The sequence below is a fragment of the Mycteria americana genome, chromosome 2 (assembly GCF_035582795.1).
Source record: "Mycteria americana isolate JAX WOST 10 ecotype Jacksonville Zoo and Gardens chromosome 2, USCA_MyAme_1.0, whole genome shotgun sequence".
NCBI lineage: Eukaryota > Metazoa > Chordata > Aves > Ciconiiformes > Ciconiidae > Mycteria > Mycteria americana.
The window spans coordinates 116,637,862-116,652,351 of NC_134366.1; the positions used below are offsets into that span (position 1 = coordinate 116,637,862).

Genomic DNA, 14,490 nt, shown 5'->3' on the forward strand with positions numbered 1-14,490 from the left:
CTGAAATACACTCAATGCTTGAAACACTTCCTTTCTTTTTTTTTTCTTTTCTTTCTTAATTTAGGAATGTTCTCAATATTTAGTACTTATGAAAGTAACAGACAAGATGACTAATTAGATATCCAGCAGGGCTAAATCAGTGAAGCTCCTTTGGACTCAGTTCACAATGCATATAATTTCAGTGCGAGGTTCTTCCCATCCAGCCCTATCAAAGGGCCCCAGATAACTCCAGTTACAGATCTTTTTAATCACTGCCTAATTTAGGAGTGAAAGGAATGATGCCATGTACGAAAGAATGAAGTCTATTTTCACCACTAACCTGAGCTGAGATACCATATATGAGCAATTAGGACCCTAATCCTGTACCACTTAATTTCCCAATTGCTTTTACTGGTTTTTAAAACGATGGATTATTGCTCCTTGTTTTCTTCATGAAAACACAGCAAGTACAGTCAGGTGCTCTAAATACCCTGTATCTGAATAAACGGGAATCTGCGATGCTCCACCTGGAGCAACATCCTTGCTATTAACGCACACATGCAGAGCAGCTGATGGCAAACCCAGCACCATGAGCCCCTGTTAGGAGCTCAAAGCTGACTGTTAGGCTTTACCTACGCAATTCCTGCAGAAATAGTAGGGAGTTATAATGAACTGACTTAAAGACAACCAGCAGGAAGGGCGGCTGGGAACATGTGCACATGCAGTGAGTTTCGGACAGCGATGGCTACGCAAGGCAGGGCGATGTCTTTGGGAAATCCAGCAACTTTTTCTTCCCACAACCTGCCACACCTCCTGCTGTCTTCCCAGCGACTGACTCGTCAGGCAGCCTTGCTCTGCCTACCACAAGTTATCCATCTTCCAGTCTCTCTACCAAATCTCACCCAATCTGTTTGCTCACAGACTAGTATTATCCCTGTTTCTCCATCCTTCATGGACACACCTAAAAGGCCCAGCTGTTTTTTCTAAGGATTGTCACTGTTTTAATATGTCAATGTAGTATTTTGTGGAAGCCTCAAGTCTTTTAAGGTCAGCTAAAGGGACCTCCTCCAGGCCATGTACGCTATAAACACGTAATGTAACAAATGAAAAGCTCTGGCAAAATACAGTTACTCGTATAAGCAGTGGAAATATTGTGTAAAACTGCAGTGCAAGGTGAGGGCTTCACGTCCATGAAATACAATGTGTTTTATCCATGCCTACTTTCAATATGCTATGGCTGCCAAGGGCCGGCAGGCCCAGCAAACAGCCTGTGAAGGAATCAAATGGAGGCTACAGAGTCAAGATGTTGCTTTGATTCCTGTTTATAAAAGACATTGACAAGATTCATAGGCCAGTGGTAGGATTCAGAGACCAGGGCTGATGCCTTCAGGAGTCCAAGTGATTCAATCACATGGAAAAGAAATACCTCTGCAACTGAAAGAATTACATGCTTGCTCCTATTTATATCCAAGTACCTTTAAAAGACCATCTTCTATCCCAGGCCTGTATCAAAGAAGGAAAAAAAAAAAACCCCAACGCTATGCTACAATCTTTAAACACTTATTTCACAGTGTTTGTGGTCAGCAAGCTCTCCCCCACAATACTGTACTTCACTGCAGAGTGATGCATCGTCGGTGTGGAAATATCATGCCATGTGGAATGTAAGGGTTTTTTAAAGAGCAACAGTTTAGGAATGCAAGTTATGTGGGATCATCACCTCTACCTGTCCATTTGTAAGTAACACTTAAACCCTGGTTTCCAACACATGGTGCCCGTGCCTTCTGCTTGTTTCCCGCAGAGTAATGTTTTATCACCATGAATCATGCATAGATGCAGCCTCATGCACAAAAAGACGCAGAAAACCCAAAGCATTTTTCTGATCTTTTCTTTTTTTTTTTTTACAGAGATAAGCAGATCACTAAGAAAATCCCAGTAACTGCATTTCTTTTTCAGATTTATGTGACGAACATGGATTTTTAAATCTCAAAAAGCTGTTTTACATCTGCAGATTTCTAGTGGTTGGTGGCCCCACTCTAATCAGATTTTCTCTGGAAAACCACCTCTGGAGTTGGGTTTTTTCCTCAACTGGTCCACAACTATCATTAATTAGAAGAGAGGTGTGTGTGTCTGTCTGTGTGTAGGAATAATGGAATGAGACACAGCTGGTAAAACTAGCAAAGCATAAATGTAATGTCTTGACCACTTGTCGCTATTACAAAATCCTATGGCATTTTCCCCTTGTGTATTAGTATTGCAATGGGGATAATTACATTCTGTCTACTTACATCCTTAGTTTAAATAGCTACTATGGTCACATATAGAAAGTTGTATGTGTGTCCAGCTCCTACTTAAGCAACTTAACCACCGTGAAATCGGGGACGAATGTACTTTTTGAATATGGCTTATATATGACATAACTAAAGAAAATAATTTCTATAAAAGTCAGAGACCATCAGTGTCATGAAAACCACACTCTGCAAGCAAGGTCTTGACAGTGAAATAATACTTCAGCTTCCTCATAGAGAGGCCAAAAATTAGAAATACTGGGGGAAAAAAAAAAAAAAAATCTAACTGCTATGGTTCAAACAAGTAGTTAAGTTCAGAATGGAGAAAGGAATCCTAATTATTACTATCATCTAATCCAGCCCAGTATATTGCAAAGTACTGCAAAATTTTGTATCTGTGGGTGCAATTCAAAGATCTCTGAAATCCATTTTTATTGCGCATAAACATTTTTGTACACAGTTATTAGCTTGACAAATGATGTCTTTATAGAATCCATAATAGAAAGTGTAGCCAAATATGTAACTGAAGTGTTCCAGGCAATATGGAGAAACAGTTGTGCTCATGTAGAAATTAGGCTTTCCAACAGAGATCTCTCAAGCCCCATTTGTACTTGAAAGACATGTCTCTTGTTTCGCTTTATTTTTTGCTAGCCAACAAATATCTCATCTGCGTTCTGCAAAACACACCTTTCAACTGTGGGAGGAAAAACAATGTTTTAGCATTCTGTGGGGAGGGAAGATAAGGAGGGGGAGAAGGGGAGGGGGGGAAAGAGGAGTTATTTCCCCAGTTACCTGGAGGATTAGAAGCGCTCTTCTAATTCACAAGCTTTTTCATATGGATAAAGGAGGAAGTTGTTTCAAGGAAGTGTGAGAAACATTTTACAAATGCAGAAACTGGATCAGAAAAATCATCTCTGTGTTTATGTTCTGGCAGCAAATTAGGAGTCACTCTTTCTCATCTACAGATGTGCCTTTTACCTGGAATACAGAGCAGCGTAGAGCAGTAGATAACTTACAACCCCAGTGCAGCAACACTAATTGCGCTGTCTGTTACTGCCTGTTCCTGTAATGATGGGCAGGGCTGAAATGTATCACAGATCTGGACTTCACAAAAGTAAAAACACTGTTCTAGAATATATATACATGTGTGTGCATGCATGCATGTATTTTTAGGATGTACAGCAACTGGAAATACTAATACTTTGTACTGAAATTCTTAGAGATAATACAGTAAAATATGAGCTTTAGATAAATTGCAATAGTTTTCCTAAGAAGCCGTTCATCATACAGGTAACATTACTGCGTACTTCCCCCAGCTGTGGCAGTTCAGAAACCGGCTGCTCTTTGCTGACACTTCACTGAAAGAGGTACAGTGAGAATCATCAAGGGGGTAGTGTAAAGGTGATGGCACACACTGGGTTCATTAGCATGACAGGAAGCAAAAAAGTCTCCAGCGTTAACCCAGTGCTGTCCCTGCAAGGGTACAAAAAGCTGATGGCCCTAGACTTACAGTAACCTACACCAAGAAATTAATCTGTTATAACAAGGAAGTTCTAGATACCTCACTTTCAAAACAATTTTAATTGAAGCATGGTAGTTATGGTACCCTGTAGAGATTAAGACAAGTGTGAAAACCAGATGCAGGACTGCACTCAAGCAATCGCACAAACACCAATGTTATTCAACATCCCAGCCACTAATTAGCAGACGGATGGTATCTGAGTAATAGCTGGCTGGTGCATATATGAGCACATCTGTTTCCCACCTCTCTGCATCACTCTGCATGTTCACAGCCTACACACATTTCTCTCTGAAAGTCCTAATTAATAGATGGCTTGTGTTGAAATAAGCATAGAAACTGTTATCGCCTCCTGCAAGAAGAGAAGATCTACAAGTGTCGTCCACTACTGTTGAACATTTATGTATGGAGTTCCATGGATTATGTATGGAACTCCATACCTATGTATGGAGTTTAGTACTGTTTAAGGACTAGACATTTCTGAAGGTCTGGTTTATTAACTACACGAGCCTAATGGGTAGAAGGGCTGTAGGAAGCTTCAAAGAATCAAATACCAATCCATATTGCAACACATTTAATTTTAAACCTTGCTTGCTTAAACCAGCTTCCTCTGCAATTCCTAGTACACATTTCCCGTCAGTGTGCTCTCCTGCGCTGGGGAAGTGCTCAACACCCCTCCCAGGGCTAGAGCCTGGTGTGCAATAGGTAATCCAGCACCGGCTGGCAGAGATACCACAGTTTTCACTTGTTGAGCAACTCGTTGTGCCAGCCTCGCTAGTTAACCACCTTCTATGAAAAAGATATACACAAGACAGTCCAGATTTCTGCTTTGTAAGAGATGACGGAAGGCTGTTACATGCAATATCAGTAATTACTTAAGTCAGGGAAACCACACATAAGGACTTTTATCATAGCAGCATGCAAACACTATTCCAAGCCACTTACTATGGACTTCAGTTTCACACCACACGTGGGAACCTACGCGCTGTCCTCCTGGATGAGGATGTTCCGTTCTCCAAAAGACTGAGGAAATGTCCTCTCAAGCTCTCAACCCAATCTCACAGTTAGAAATAAGTTTAATGCCCAAAATCTCAGCCTTATACGTTTCCTAAATACTCCTCTCTGGATAGGTTATGCACAAGTGGACGCAGTGTTCAGAGGCTTCCTTTCTTTAAATATTGCTAAATTCTTGCCTCAATGACATTGCACAGTAATGAGGTCTACAGCCTAAAGACAGGATGTATGAAAAAAATTCTTTATCAGCTTTGAATTGCACTGAGCAATCTTCTAATCTTACGACACAGCCTAAGTTCCTGACCCACCTTCTGTTCAACACCCATAGTTCTGTGTACCTTTTTATTTCCCCACTCTTTATCTACACTCAAAAGTAAACAATTCCAAACTTTGTGGTCTCTATTCATACCAAAGTCTGTTCACAACTTCTTTCTGCTGTTTTCCTATGTTTTCTACATCCGCAGCATGTTGCTGTGCTGCAGCAACACTTGAACACAGCATTCTAGATAAAGGTGAAATGCTGATTTATGTAATGGCATCCTAACATTTCACATCCTGTTTTTATTGATTCAAAATATTTTATCTGACCGCAACTATATTCTCTAAAGAGGTCTTCATTCAGCCCTTCATAGTGATGCTTTGGTCCTTTTCCTTAAATTACACAATTAATTACGATCCGATAAACTGTATTAATAGCACATACCTTCCCCTCCAGTATGAATTACTTTGCATTAATCAAGATTGAATTTCATCCATCATTCTGTTGACTGCTGACCTCATTTGATTAAATCCTTCTGATATCCTCTTCAGACTTCACTAACACACAACCAAATATCATTACATTGCATTACATTCACCTTTTTTTAAGATATTCTGCTCCAATTGTGTAATTATAGTTGACTGATGAAACCTCACCCCTCTTCTTCTGTCTCGTCACATTTTAATGCAAATTGACTTCTTATGTACCTACTTAGAAACTATTTAGCATATCCATTTCCTTGCTCTTAGATGTTGACATACAAGTCAAAAATTAAAGATAAACTTATTAATATTAGACAGTATGTGCTAATGTTAATATACAACATAAAGCACATAATTTCTAAACTTTTTTTTTAATTCCCACTGTTGGCTTATCGTTGTATTTTTTCCAGTATAATACCCATTTTTCTGAGGTTATTACAGCTTAACATCTCTTTGCATGTTTCTTCAACCACGTAAAAAATTCATCTTCCTTTATTACTTCTGCAAAGTAGATAAACATCATTATCTCCATTTTATAAATAAAGAAATTAAGGCAGAAAACCAATAAGGATTTCTTCAGGATTACACAGAAAGTCTGTGGCAGAGATGCCAAGCAAACCTGGAATTGTTGGCAAGACCTACTCACTGATCACCAAGTCTTCCATTCTTCGTATCATTTCAGTCCTTCCTCTAGCTTTCTACCATCAGTGGAACTTCCTTTCCTCATACATTATGGAATAGGCTTGTCAAAAGGGGACATGGTTTGAAACCTGTGTTATATAGCACAGTAAATGCATTTGCTGGAGGAGCACCGCCAGCCCCAAATACTCCCGGCCAGTTGACTGATCATCTACATTGTAATAGCCTATCAAAAGTGACAGGTATTCACAGTGAGAGCTGCAGCTTATTACAAACAAAAGCCACATGTACCTTTCATCCTGGTAATTAAAACAAACAAGCCAGTACCTTTGTCAGGGAGGGAAAAAAAAGAGCAGGTTTGCAACATAATGATTTCCAACATTGTCTAGCAAATCTTTGACTGGTACAAACGGTAATTTCTTCTGGAATATCTGAATTTGCTGGAAAGAAGTCAAGATCATTTCCTATTGAAACCACTGAAAGGTTCTGCAAGATAGCAGTATCATTCTTTGCATTAGCTGCAGAGCATTGAACATGAAGAGACTGAATACGTGAAGTACCATGAGATGGGTGGCCAGGCTGACTGGAATACAGGCCACTGTGACTGTTCTCCAGGAGACTACCAACTCTCCTCTGGAAAAGACCCGGAGAAGACCCTTACATCAGACTGTGGCTCTACAGTTTCCCAAAGGATATGGTTTATTCTGGCCAGATGAGATAGGTTTCGAAACCAACAACAATAAAACTATCTGAAATTTAGTAGGAGATGCAGACCATGAACTATCCAAGAACTGAGAAACAGATTCCCACCATCACATACAGCAGTGCACCCATTCTCATAGAACCCCCTGTTTGAATAAAGACAACCGGCCTTAGTCATACCCATTTGTTTACACACACTTACATTCGTTATCTTAGACCACAAAAAAGAACATTCTAAACCTTGGTAAAATATAAAAGAAAGGAAAGATTGTTTTGGAGGATTGTGCTGCCAAGAACACAATAATATCACCATCAGCCCCCACACATTTGTTATTGCATTCAGCACAAGTGCCGGATGAACATCTGCACTGTAAAAATTGAGCCCATTAGCTCCTTCAGCTTGTTAGCATATTTTAATACTGTGATCACAGCTTTCTATTTCTATCAAGGTGCTACTAGGTGCCAGACTCAGTATTCACATAGTGCGTCATTATTACCTCTACACCCCCCAGGTCCTGAATCTGTCTTACTTTTATGAAGCTATTACACAGCAATACCGAAACAGAAGGAAAGAAGAGGGAGAAATCTGAGGAGAAGGAAAGAGGACGCTACCAGTGTAGCAATACTGCTGGAAAGATAAGTAGAACTGTGATCTTATCATGTATGGTTGGACTAACGTTGTGTTACATACATCCCTCTCTGGCCTCTTAATAGTTAATAGTTAAGTATTCTAACTTAGAGAAAAGTAATCTATCACATACAAAATGCAATTAATTTAACAACTCACTCTCTCCTGATCTACTGTTTTCCTTTAGCTCCTTACAGTGGCTCAGTATAAGTAGCTGGTCAACTGTCTCGTTTATGGTCTAAATAAATTTCTTAATGCTAACTAGTCTGTATTCACTCCTTACGTTTGCGTAAGACATATGTGTGAATAAAACAAAAATGAGTGCAAGCCTGCTGTAATATACACGCATGTACTCCCACAGTATCTGATGCCAGTGTGCTATACAGTCACAGGTGACAACTGTTTTCTACATGCAGTAGGCTTTGTGTGTGTATTTTTTTTAAACATCCAAGCCCAATTTAAGCCTACTTTCATCACAAGATGAACTCGGTTCACTATTAAATATAAAGGTGTCACACAGTCCACAAATCGTGACCAAAAAAACCCCAACACCACAAACCAAAAAAATCCCCACACCACTTAGAAAAAACAGTAAGCTTAGAGAAATTAAAAATATCTGTTCCTCACAAAATAAGTGAAAAGACCCAGGCAAATAGTCTTTCAGGTTCACATGAATTCAGCACTTTCAAGCTTGCGTCCTACATTCAAAAAGCCTTAACATGAAAAGCATGTGCTGAATATAGAAGAAACCAGTGTGCCCACACATCTACTGCTTAGCAAAGGGTTGATGGATCTTCTCGTGTTCTTACACTTATGAAATGAGACATTTTCTCTTCACCTCATTTCCTGCCCTTTGTAAATGCTGAATTCTCTCAGGACAGAAATCCCGTGCTCTTCACAGAATCACAGAATCATATAGGTTGGAAAAGACCTTTAAGATCATCGAGTCCAACCATAAACCTAACACTGCCAAAACCCACCACTACACCATGTCTCTAAGTACCTCATCCAAACGTCCTTTAAATACCTCCAGGGATGGCGACTCAACCACTTCCCTGGGCAGCCTGTTCCAAGGCTTGATAACCCTCTCGGTGAAGAAAAATTTCCTAATATCCAGTCTAAACCTCCCCTGGCGCAACTTGAGGCCATTTCCTCTTGTCCTATCACTTGTTACCTGGGAGAAGAGACCAACCCCCACCTCTCTACAACCTCCTTTCAGGTAGTTGAAGAGAGCGATGAGGTCTCCCCTCAGCCTCCTTTTCTCCAGGCTAAACAGTCCCAGCTCCCTCAGCCGCTCCTCATAAGACTTCTGCTCCAGACCCTTCACCAGCTTCGTTGCCCTTCTCTGTACACGCTCCAGTACGTCAATATCCCTCTTGTAGTGGGGGGCCCAAAACTGAACACAGTATTCAAGGTGCGGCCTCACCAGTGCCGAGTACAGGGGCACAATCACTTCCCTAGTCCTGCTGGCCACGCTATTTTTGATACAAGCCAGGATGCCATTGGCCTTCTTGGCCGCCTGGGCACACTGCTGGCTCATATTCAGGCGGCTGTCAACAAACACCCCCAGGTCCTTCTCTGCCAGGCAGCTTTCCAGCCACTCTTCCCCAAGCCTGTAGCGTTGCATGGGGTTGCTGTGGCCCAAGTGCAGGACCTTGCACTTGGCCTTGTTAAACCTCATACAATTCACCCCAGCCCATCGATCCAGCCTGTCCAGGTCCCTCTGCAGAGCCTGCCTACCCTCCAGCAGATCAACACTCCCACACAACTTGGTGTCGTCTGCAAACTTACTGAGAGTGCACTCGATCCCTTCGTCCAGATCATTGATAAAGATGTTAAACAGAACTGGCCCCAACACAGAGCCCTGGGGAACACCGCTTGTGACCGGCCGCCAACCGGAGTAAACTCCATTCACCACCACTCTTCACTCAGAGCAGTGCAGCATTCCTCCAAGGAACCAGGTTTACTGGGAAAAGCACAACTGTTTATCTAATTTGCTTATACTCTTCCATTTCGCATCTGCAACTGGCCAGTGCCAGATTCAATATTGGGCTAGCTGGGCCTTTGATCTGACCCAGGACAGCTGTTCCTATGAACTCATTTAACTAGCTAACATTATTCCAATAAAGCCCCATGTCTTAAGCCAAGCTGGACTTTGTTATTGAAAAGAAATGTTATATTACATTCTACTAGCACGGGTTCATTCCAAGTGAACCCAAGCCCATGAACATTCATGAGAGATCCCTTCTGATGCTTCATTCTTCTGTTTCATCTCTCTGTAGCAAAAAAGTGACAAATGATAAGATTTTCAGAATGGGGGAGAAGGGGGAAAGCAACAATTAGCTCTTAATTCCCAAACTCTCCTGTATTCAGGGAAAGGTCTTGAAGCATATGCTTTAGTGAAGCAAGGACTAAAGCATTTAATAACACTATAGTTTCACAGAAACCTTAAACCAGTCAAGGATAAACCACCACTGAACGCAGCCACTTCCACTGCCCTCTGCTTTGTGCTGGCAGAATAGTTTGCACAGTAGAGCTGAGAAGAGAATCAAAGACATGACACTGGCTGAAACAAAGTGGAAGTTTCTCAGAGTTCATCAGAACCAGACCACATCTCCAACCCAATTCCTGCATGGCTGCACAAGCATTTGCACAGGGACAAGTGAGGGAGCAACCACAAGGGGCAACACTGGCTTATGTCAGTTTCAAGCACTGGCAAAACTGTGGAGAAAATAGGGTTTCTCAGACTTTCCAGTCTGAGATAAATAGCTGCACACTAATGGCCAAAGCAACATGCTTTGGTTAAACAATACATGATATGGGAAAACATCATTTCACACACAATACAGACCACAGAGAGCACTGAAAAGCATGGATTTCTTTGAGCACCAACATGATGCTGTATGTTAAGCTACACAGAAACTTCAGACAGAAATTTTTCAGTGTGCATTTATTTATACCAGAACATACAAGCAAACTCCAAATTCATCTTCATCTCAGCTGTTACTTTAAAACAGAAGGAGAAGATGAGCCTGCTTCAGAAAAATTAAGGTGGTTCATTTCATCAGGGAGATGAAGAGTTTCTGGAGACGAAGGGTCAGATATGCATCTGCAGAATGAAACACAATCAAACATCACAGTCTGCAGCATTCCTAGAGAAGGAAGGTCGTCTCGTTTGACTCTATGTCCCTTTTTTGTGAGTTTTTTTAAAATTATTTTTTATTTTAAAAAAAGCTGCCTCAAAAGCACGTTCTCTGAAACACTTTAAACCATATGAAAATATAAGTAATCTTCATACTACCTAAGCTCCTGAACAGCTTCCAATGCCATACAGAAGAAATAGTTTGTGACTGCTCCTCTAGGCTTCTATTAGCCAAATGCAAACACAGCACAAATGCAGTGCTCCTAATGAGCATTTACCAGTGATAACTGATGTGAATGAATGACAGGGAGAGCTGTGGCTTTAAAATTCACACCAGAGGATTTCACAACTACATCTAAAACTTACAGAGATTTAGCCAGGCAGCTCCTAGTGCACTGTACAGTGTGACCCCTGCAAATGAAAATGTAGAGGAGGACAGCAATGAACAATACTTATTAATGTGGGCTGAAAATACAATCAACAAAAGTTGTTCAGTTCCACTCTATATGATTTCTGATGTCGTGTTTGAGCACTTACTAGCTGTATGTGAAATAATGTCTGAAAATAACTGTCTCACAGTTTATTCTCTTCCTCTCTCCAGGGGGAGGATTGTGCCTGTGGTACGATACTGCGCTGTGGTTTTTGTACTTTAGTTTTAGGCCTGCATTTATGAAATATTTTTGCTACTGTGCACTTCTGGTGGAGAAAACAGTTTGAAAAAGGGTGCCCTCAGAGAGTGTAGGATGCCATTTCCCTGCCTCATACTGGTCCACAAGGAGCTCCTGTCTCTTGCAGAGCCAAGCATACCTGTAAGATAGAAAGTCACATCATAACTGATGCCTGGCACTACTGCTCTGAGATTTCCAGCCTGAAGTTTAGCCACTTTCTCAGACACATGAAAATCAGTCTTTGAATGAAGATTTTAATACACTGTACACTTTGAGCACTTAAAATTCTCTTCTGCATCTGTACAGAATTCAGTAGCAGAAAAAGGAGACAGGAGAAAGCAAAGGCATTACCAGGCAAGATTGTACTAAACTGTAATCTTTAGTACTAGATGAAGTTTCCTAAAAGTTAACAGGAATTGAAGAAGCTGTGAATGAAAGGTGTATGAAGAACAAATACAGACAGTTCTAACAAATGTTGTTTCTAGATCCTGATTAAAGGTGATACAACTGACTTATGTACTTTGTGAATGAATAATATAGCATTTCAGAGCTACTGAAATTCCCACATTTTCATCTGCAGGGCACTGTGAGCTTTTATTTCTTTTCTCATTAACTGTAAAAATATGATTAATGTTCAGCTGGAAACTTTGTCAAATAGAAATTCCTTAGCAGGAGCTGAGTTCAGCCCTGTTTGTAAGCAAATGCAAATACCTGACATTGTACCAGCATATTTCATGGTCGTTATTGGCCACATACGTGTGTGTCTGGCTTGTCCGAGTTGCTAATACTGTAAGGCTGTGGATAAAGAATGGGTAAACTCTAGCATTACTGAATGCAATTGCAGTTTTATTAAAGAATTCACGGGACCAGCATTCTACTTCATTTATTAAACACCAGGAAATACAGTATTTTAAAAAATACATACAAAATATTAAAGGAAACCACAAAATTCACCTTAATGTTTTGGGGTTTTTTTCCAAATTTTCAAGCTCATATTAATTGCTGACATTCCATGACATGCTTCAAAAATATGCAAAGGTGAAACGATTTCAAAACAAATCTGCTTATGGTACTTTAAGAAACAAGACTGCACTATAGCCTGAAAACCAACTGGATTTTCTAAACAAAAATACCTATCCAATATTTAGTTATATATACACAGAACTAAAATCCAGAATGCTATGGCTTATTCTGTACTACAAAACCCAGAGAACCTCTTGCTTTTTAAGTAAGTTAGCATATGTATCAAATTAAGTTTTTGTTATAACTCCACTAGTCAAAAAATATTCATTGCTCCGTCTACATCAGAAATTTTTATTTCCTTATCATTAATTGTGCTTAGTGACAGAGAAAGGACAAGTAACAGCATGAGAGATCGCTAAATAGCACAAGATCTGCCCTAGGCTACGGGTCTCACCTGGTTAAACACAGCTTCTCCTTTCCAAACTGTAGGCAGCCTCATGTAACCTCACCTTAACAGCCGGGGACATACGGAGCCCCAGGTAGGGAGAAGAGATGAATCCTTCTGAACAAGTGGGCCAAATCAAGAAAAAGTAAGCAAGAAAATAAGCATTTTCAAGAGTATACTCTGACTAAACCAATCAATAGATACAGGTGACCGAGCAGTTTTATGCATGTGCTTTATGGCCAGATGATGGCTCTCCCCATCCACCCCCTCCCGAGATCTATACTCCCAGCTAAATCACCCCGCAGTCCCTGGGCAGATGCAGCTAAAATCAATAGCATCACAACACCACCCCTCTCTTTTCCCCCCTGAAGCCCCGTGATAGCCAAGTTTCAGCTGAGATCAGTATTGACTGGCTCCCAGCACCAGCGGGGCCTCTCCTCCGGCCCAGCGGGGCAGGATCGGCCCGGATCGCTATCTGATTAGAGGGGAGCACGTCCTGACTTTCCCCAGTCACTTAAGCCGGCGTCTCATTGCTTGTCCTTAGAGACCACAGCTCCACTCAGGCAGAGAGCGTCTAGACAGTATTCATGATCCATCTGTCTGGCACAGCCAGGCTGATGACAAACTCTATTAGACCCGAAACAATTTTTTTTTTTTTCGCTCTTCCCTCCTCCCATCTCCCTTCTCCTCCGAGAAGCAGTAATCTGACACTGAAAATTACTATCATTGTTGCAATGCTCAAAATAGCAGTGCCAGACTTTCATTAACATCAACGCTAGACTGCTAAATATTTAAAGAAATGGATAAATTTCACCTGAAGTGGGACAGCCCGGCACACATGAAAGCAGAAGCACAATCAAAATGTAAATCTAAGCAGCTGTTTTTATCTGCGCAAATTCGGTGTCACAGTCAGAGGGGGATGCCAAAGGTCTCTTTAAACAAAATATTTTCCTTTGATTGAGCTTTTTGTTTTTAAAACAGAATCATTCTCCAACCCCCTGCAGATCCCTACAAGGCTCAGAGCTGACAGAAGTAGGTGGGGGTGGTGAAAGGGAGAGCTATATATTTGATTTGTTTGGGTTTTTTACCTTGCAGAGGAAAATGAACTCCTACAGCAAACTCTTCTATGCCAAAACAGCCATGACACATCACCTCCCATCAATGCTGACAACTTGAAATTTGATGTAGACATAATTTTCACATGACAAGAAGGATTTGTTCTCCCTTATTTTATTCTTCTTCAGATTCTCGTTCATGTCAATATTTGTGTTTCATATGCCACGAACACATACAGATCACAGCAGAGATAACTACCTGTACTGTTTTCCACCAAACAATTAAAGAACTAAAATCTCCACCATTGCAACCCTTCTCAATTAGACATGGCTTGGATACTGCAGTCTGCAAACAGACAACAGACTATGCTTCCCATTTCAAAATCTAATTTACTTTTAGCAGGACAAGGCAGGCTGATCATTTATTGCAAAACAAAGGGAAATGCTCGAACAAATGAACTGTGTCCTGCTAGAAGCAGGCACATTGTTTCAATTCCTCAGAGTCCAAATTTTGCAGGTCACGTGGAGCGGCAAGCTGCCGCCAAGGCCAAGTCTGCAATGTTTAAAATCCTACTCTTCATCTCATTTTTCCTATCATGGCTTTGTGCCGTTAAATACACTCTCGACCTCCAAGTAGTGTTAAAAGAACAGTCATCTCCATTATCTCAATCAATAAGTCTTCATAGTTGATGAAAAATAAAAACAGTAAG

At 40.8% G+C, this 14,490-nt stretch overlaps 1 protein-coding gene and 1 long non-coding RNA gene across 9 annotated transcripts in view; both read right to left on the reverse strand.

The window, feature by feature from the left end:
• LDLRAD4 (low density lipoprotein receptor class A domain containing 4) overlaps positions 1 to 14,490 on the reverse strand; it is a 293,336-nt gene that overhangs the window by 130,073 nt on the left and 148,773 nt on the right. The gene's annotated exons all lie outside the window — the stretch shown is intronic.
• LOC142406012 (uncharacterized) lies at positions 10,459 to 13,788 on the reverse strand. 2 transcript variants are annotated; one of them, XR_012774409.1, is made up of 3 exons: positions 13,540 to 13,788; positions 12,735 to 12,842; positions 10,459 to 10,616 (listed from the first exon to the last, which is right to left on the reverse strand). It is a non-coding gene; the product is annotated as an uncharacterized LOC142406012 (long non-coding RNA). The 2 variants fall into 2 exon arrangements; XR_012774408.1 differs by lacking the exon at positions 13,540 to 13,788 and adding an exon at positions 13,024 to 13,313.